Here is a 7,992-nt window from a genome sequence, read left to right as displayed (position 1 = left end):
CTTCCTATTCCTCGTACAATAATCAAAGTCTTAGTTTAGTGCTTGCTCGCGCCCCGTGACAGCCGGAGCAGGAAGTAGAGCGGGAGGTAGAGGCGGAGTTTGCGCTTTTGGCGGCTATTTCCGCGAATGTGACGGGTTTTTTTTTTATATTTACTGAAGTAGGAAACCCCGAGCCACAACAAGCGTTACCTAACAAACAATCAATATTTAGAAAACAATAACTATTTTCTAAACATTAATTGTCTTCCAAACATTAATTATCTTCTAAGACCCTAAAAGTTAAAATTATAAGGCTTAGTATAGGGTATAACCTTCTATATTTTAATAGCCTTAATAGTAGCCTTTTAAGGTGAAGGCTAAGGTTAGTATTGGAATTTGAAAGTCTTCCGGAATAGCTTCAAAAAGTTAGTTACGAATAGGAATCGAACAAAGGTTACGAAGAAGATTGAAATAAATAAAGAACTACTTCATTAGCCGCTTGGCCACTAAGCTAATTGGTTATTTCTGGAGGAAAAGGCTAGTTCTTTCCGTTAATAAAGGTCGCGGGGGGGGGAGGCGGAGGAAGGAAGGTAGGACTTTAAAACTTTGAGACTTTAAGAAATTTCAAAATTCGGACCCGACCCAGCTCTAAAACTAAAGATAAGGACACACTGTATTACAGCGCTTACCCCCTATAAGAAACATATATTGTTTTTTAAACATTAATTATAGTTATTATCCAACAACTATAACGTATATTTGGAAACAGATTTTCCCACTACGGTACTAGGTTAGTAGAGTCCGAGGTAGACGAAGGTAGGTCTAGGATAGGCGAAGGTAGTAAGGATGTAGAATTCTTCTATAGAGTGGTGGTAATAATCCGTGTGAGGCGGTCGGCTTTGCGGGCGTGGGTTGGAGAGACGATAGAGAAGCGAGTAAGTTGAGAGTCGAGGGTAGCGGCGAAGGAGCAGTAGATTTCCGCTCTCGCGAGAGCTTTGGAAATGAGATTCCTTACGAAGGACGAGATGGGCCCGGCGGTGGTGGTAGTAGCGGTAGTGTAGATGTAACGGACTTCCTCGTCCGTAGTTCGGGCTTTCTTAGCCGACTGCGCCGTTGTAGAGGGCGGGGGCGGGACGAAAAGGGTATCTAGCAGAGGGGTAACCGGTATTATAGCTGGCGGCGACGGTTTAGGGACCCTAGGGGGCGAAGGTGTAGATATTTCATTATTGCGGTTGTTGAGATATCGACCGTAAAAACGGCAATCTTAGTGGTATTAAGGGTTTTGCGGGCAACCTAGTGTTAATACTAATACTTAGCGCTAAGATTTTTTGTTGCGGGAGGAAGGTGTGCTGCAAATTTAAAAAGTATTAGTACGTAATATTAAAGAAAATAGTAAAATAATAAGGTATATACCTATTCTATAAACACTACGCGCGTTCTTGCTAGGCTTTGGTCTTCTTACAAAGCGAACGCTTATATATTATTATTGTAAATTCGTCGACGTTGGCAAATACTCTTCTTTTCCGTTCTTCGATATCGAGTATAGTCGGCGGTATCGGCGGTTTTTATAGCTCTATCCCTTCCGTATTATATATAGATAGAGTATAATCGGCGCTATAAAATTTAAATAATACCTTCTTAAATTATAATAGTTAACGAATTTAATATATTTAAAAGGAGAAATTTATTAGAAAACTCGGAAGGAGGGTTTTATATGCAAAATGAACGTAACCCTTATAATATAGGGGCTGTAATTTATATAGTAGAATTAACTAGGAAGAATAGATATAAAGTGAATATAATAAGAATAGGATAAAAGTATACTTGTTTAGTTCGGTCGGGAATCTGAGGGTAGAGACGCAATATATATTTTAAAACCCTTCTAACTCGCTTAAAGTAATATACGTACTATAACGGCGCGGCTCAACTGCTGGTCAACATAGGTCTTATAGGGCCGGCACGGTAGGACCTATAGTAATGGGGCTGTTGCTCTTAGCAACGTACAGGATTATATCTATTACATTACAACTATTCTTTATATTCTAGTTTTTCCTTTTTTTTTCATCTTTCGATCTTCTACTAAATAGGATTATTATTGTTTATTATAAGCCTTTCCTCTTTACCGTAACAACCGAAAGATCAACCTAAACCTATTGGGGACGATTTAAAATATTCTACTTTCAGATTGATCGTACGCAATAAGACAATTGCCTATACCTAGCAATACAACCGTCGCTCTCAATAATAAAAACCCTTAGAATAGAAGATCGATTACTAGAATTGTAATAGCGCGCAACCCCAAGGAAGCTGCCTAGTTGAAGGTACAAGCTATTTAAAATATTACATTTAATTTTATTAAATTGAATTAGAAAAACTTGGTAGTAAAGATTCGTTTTAGCCGAAAATCGATTGATTAACGCTATATATCGACTATTTACAAGACCTAAACTACTACTATCAATAATACTAATAATAGTAATAATAAGGTAATAGAAGGCGCTACTTTTAAATATTATATTTCTAACGTACTCCTTTAAGTTTAGGAACTTAAATTCCTTAATATTATTAAAAATATAACTAAAGATTTTTAAATTAAAATGGAAGAAATAGCCGTTTGTTATACTATTAGTAGTAAGGGACTTTACTTCCCTTTTTAGTTAGTTTTTAATATAGGTACTGATTACGTCCGTTTTAACAATTTAATAAGCGCCAACGACTTTCTCATTAAAATTTAGAAATACTTTAAAGTAATATTTAAAGAGATAAAGGTATACGCTTTAGTAATATTTACTTATAAGAAGTAGTAAGAGGAGGTATTTATTATAGCCTAGCGCTTTAATTGTACTATATCGGACTTAAATAATTGGATCCTATATTTTAAATTAGTTTATATTAGTGAAATAAATAAAATTTAACCCTATATTACCGTTGAGGAAACTAACGACGATTATAGTAATTAGTATATTAATTATATAGAGGGCGTGGAGGCTACTATTAATAAAGTTAATTATAAAAAGGTACGCCGCCTTTATATAAAGGGTATTGAATTCGAATTCGAAGTTCCCGATAACGGCTTAATTATAACGACCGATAAGGATAAGTTTAATATTTAATGCGAAGAAGTAGAGGATTTACTTACTATTTCAATTATTAAGGAGAAAGAAATTAGTTTTTTTAATTAAATTGTAGCCGATGTAATCCGCGACTTTAATTACTATAATACTACTTTAGGAGTTGCCTTTTTTATAATTTTATTCGGAAGTAAATTATTTAAAATCTTAAATCCGCCCGTTTTCTATATAAATAAAACTAAAGATATTATAACTTTTAAAGTTTAATATTACTTTATTATTAATAAGTTGAAGGTTAATTTGGATTACTTTATTAATAACGAAATTAAATAAATTTATATTAAGAATTATTTTATAGGATATGTAGTTAAGGATTTACAATTTTACTTCTAGGAAATTTACCCGAATTAGATTATTATTGTTGGGCTTACTATATATATTATATAATATTATATATATATAACGGATTTACCGGTCTATCTTATACCTTACGGGTATAAGCAACTATATATGGGTAATATATATTATATATATATACCCAGTATTTTTGGTTGATTTTTATCGATTTTATTCGATTTTATATATACGTGGTTGAAATTCCAGTATATAACCCTAACCCTCGTAGAGGGTGGTTGAGGCTCTGCACTGGTCGTTGAGGCTCTGCATACTGGCTTCCAGAAGTGGCTTCCAGAAGTGGCTTCCAGAAGCCCAGGAATGCCCAGCTCCAGAAAGCGGCCCAGGAATGCCCAGCTCCAGAAAGCGGCCCAGGAATGAAAGAAAGCCTTGGAATGCCCAGCTTCCGAAAGCGGCCCAGGTAAATAAAGGATTTTGGAATTCCCATTCCTCGGCTATTCCTCAACGAAAACAAACAAATAGACCGTTTCCGGAATCTCCAGAAGCCAACGAATCCGATAACGAAATCGGCCAGTCCGTAGGACAACCGGTTGGCTCAGAAAGTCTATAAGAAGGAAGCCTTCCCTCGAGGAAGAAGCCTTCTTTCTTCTCTATAGTTACTCTTCTATATCTTTACCAATATAAAGGCTACACACACAAACTGCATACCGTTCTACTCGTCTTTGACTCCTCTACCCATCTATGGCTGAAGAACTTTTGATTTCCAACGAAGCCTCCATCTTTTTCCACGAAGAAGAAAAAGACTATTTCTTTCTTTTCTTCCACCCTTACGGCTTTTCCTTTTGGGATATAGTCGGCGACGAAAAAGGCCTTCGAATAGGTTATGAGTCCGGATTCCGCACTATCTACCTTCTAGACTAAACGCCGGTATATAAAGAATATATCTATTCGATTAGTTATTCTTTAGAAAAGGACGCCGCTCTCTCTTCTACCCTCCATTGCCTTCTTCAACCAGAACAACCTATTCCAACCGAATATTTTACTTAACAATTCGGTATCTTCAAATTCAGCCTCAACCTTCCAGAAGCAACTACCTTCCCAATCCCTTTCGATTCCATTTTCCGTCGAATCAAAGCCGAAAGAAGTATCCTTCTAAATATTCCTTTCGAATATCCAGAAGCGGTATAGAACGAAATTATTAAAGGAGCTTTCGAAACCTTGTGGATAGGTTGGGAAGGTCTAGACGAAGGAACTCAGTGGTGGAAAGACAGTTAGGTTGAAGAAAACCCTTTGAATTTTTCTTTAGCTTTAGATTTTATTAAAGATCTAAAGACTAAAAAGGACAAGGGAACTCTTTGGCTTAAGAATATTCCTTGGCTATACTAGATAGTTATTTATAACTATATATATAGTCTTAGAATAAAAACCCCTTTGAAAAACCATTGATTTTTCAAATACTTATTTATTTCTTTAAGAAATATTTAAGGATTTTTTCCATTGTGAAAGAATAAGGGTCCCTTAAATAAAAGGGTAGACTTATTTATATATATATATATATATTTATATATATATTATAATAAGGATTAAAAATCTTAAAGATTTTTATAATTATTTCTTAAATAAAAGAAATAATTATTTTTATATATAAGAAAAAGACATCTAAGTCTTATATTTCTTATAAAAAGACTACTAGTCTTTCATTCCTTATACTAAGGAATGAAAATCTTAAATATAAGATTTTTATAATTATATTTCTATTAAGAATATAATTATTTTTGAAAATATAAGAATAAGATATTTTATCTTATAATTCTTATATAAGACAACACGTCTTACAAGATCTTATAAATAATTCTTTTAAGAATTATAAAATATAAGATATATTATAATAACTACTTATTATAATAAGAAATATTTATATTTATATATATATATATATATAGTATAAATAATTCAATATGGCTAGTAATACTAGTGGTAAGCTCCCAAAGCTTAAGGGTACAGAAAATTATACCCTTTGGGCTATAAGAGCTAAGGCCTATTTTACTATTACAGAAGTTTGGGATAAATTCCAAATTAATAGTGAAAACGATGAGGAAGCCTTAGCTAAGCTACAATTAATTGTAGAAGACGGCCCTCTATACTATATTCAACACGAGACCTTAGCCTATAAGGCTTGGAAAATTCTAAAGGATTTATATAGTCCTAAAGGATTTACTTCCGAATTTCTTATTATTAAGGAATTCTTTGAGGCTACCCCTAATTCTTTTGAGAATATGGAAGATTATTTAAATAAAATTAAGGCTATAACCAATGAGTTAAAGGCTAGGGAAATAGAACTACCTAACCAGGTAGTTATTTCCTGGATTTTATTTAATTTAGGGGAAGGTTTTGAAGGCTTAGTTTCTTCTATAACCCAAGAGCTTAGAAAAGATTCTAAGGCTTATACCCTAGAAACTTTAGCTTCGTCTTTATTAGACGAATCTAAAAGAAAAGTTTCAAACCAGAATAATATTCTTTTATTTAATAATAATAATAAGAATAATAATTCTAGGAATCCTAAAAAGAATTATAATAAGAATTATAATTCTAATAAGAATTTTAAACCCTATAAGGATTTAAAATCTTATAAAGGAAAGAAGCCTTGGAAAATAACCAAAAAGGTTATTTTCTGTACCTATTGCAAGAAGCCTGGGCATAAGCATGAAAATTGTGCTTTTCTACACCCAGAAAAGGCTCCCAAGCATTGGAAAAGGCCAGAAAATCCAGCAAAGAAGAAGAGGGAAGAAAATATCAATATTTTGATAGAGAAAACCCCTCAAGAATTCTTGGAAGAAAAAGAAGAAGATTTAATAGATTTTTCTGATTTAGAAAAACCTAATAATCTTTCTTCTAATAATTCTTCTAGAATTACGGAAATCGAAGACGACGATTACGCTGATGATATTTTCGAAGATATTGAAATGGTAAATATTACCCCAAATATTAATATTATTCAAAAGAATAATATTAAGAAAAATATTATTAAAAATAATAATATTAAAAATAATAATATAAAGAATCCATATACCGAACTAGAAGCTAATTATAGCCAAATTTTGGGTCTAGGAATAAAAAGATTATTTAATAGCCTTCCTAAGTTATACTATTCGGCTACGTTTAATAAAAACGATAAAAATAATTATAAAAATAATTTTATAGTCGATTCTGGGTCTGCGGTTCATGTTATTTCTAATAAGGATTTCTTTTATACTTTTAAAGAAACTAAAAAATTAGTTTCTTGGGGAAAGGCTACTCAAAGGTCGATATTAGGAATTGGAAATGTATTAGTATATTTCAAAGATTCTAATAAAAGACTATTATTAAAGAATTGTTATTATATGCCAGAATTAGGTATAAATATTATAAGTAGTTCAGCCTTAGAAGGGGATTATTATAATATAACAAATAAATATAATATTTATCTTCGAAAAGAATCTAATACTATTAGTATTGGTGAGCAAATAAATGGCTTATATTTTCTACCAGTAGAAATTATTAAGCCTAAAAATCGACCATTTACTGGCGATATTAATATAATTAGTATTAATAGTATAAAGAAGATTAAAAATAAGAATATTAAAAAGAATACTCTTAAGAATATTATTAATAAAAATATTAATAATAAAAATATTAATAATAATAATAATATTAATAATAATAGTATTAATAATAATAATATTAATAAATCGATTGATTTAAATATATTACACCAGCGATTTGCTCACTGTGGTAATAATAATATTCAAAATATTATTAAAAATACTATTACTTCTTATACTTATAAAAAGGATCTGAATAAAGATTGTCCTATTTGCTACCAAGCTAAAATAACGAATAAAAAGAATAAAAGTATTAAGAATATAAGTAATACTTTAAAATATAATAATAATTATTTGGATAAAATTAGTAGTGACCTTTGCGGTCCATTTGCTATTAAAACCTATAATAATTATAAATATTTTATAACCTTTATAGACAAGGCTACTCGTTATTTAGAAATAACCTTATTAAAAGATAAGGAAGAGGTCTTCGAAGCCGTTAATAATTTTATTAATAAGGAAGAAAACCTTAATAATAAAAGGATTAAAATATTCCAGTCCGATAATGGTACTGAATATACTAATAAAAGAATTAAAAATCTTTTAAATAATAAAGGAATAGTACAGCAATTAAATGCTCCTTATACTAAGGAACAAAATGGCTTTCCTGAAAGAATTAATAGAACTTTACTAGAAAAAGTAAGGTCTTTATTAATTAACGCTAATTTACCCAAATATTTATGGGGTGAAGCGTTATATACGGCTGTATATTTATATAATAGAACCCCCCATAGCTCTATAGGGTTTAAGACTCCCTTTGAATTAAAATATAAAGAAAAACCTAATATTGATAATATTAGAATCTGGGGATCAGTCGTATATTATAAATTAAAAGGACCAAATATCTCAAAATTGGGCTCCCAAGCTGAAAAAGCTATATTAGTAGGCTTTGGGGAAAATAATAATAATTATAAAATATATAATTTCCAGAAGAATAGAGCCTTCTG

This window comes from Neurospora crassa, linkage group VI (genome assembly GCF_000182925.2).
Source record: "Neurospora crassa OR74A linkage group VI, whole genome shotgun sequence".
Taxonomy (NCBI): Eukaryota; Fungi; Ascomycota; class Sordariomycetes; order Sordariales; family Sordariaceae; genus Neurospora; species Neurospora crassa.
This window is presented reverse-complemented; position numbering follows the sequence as displayed.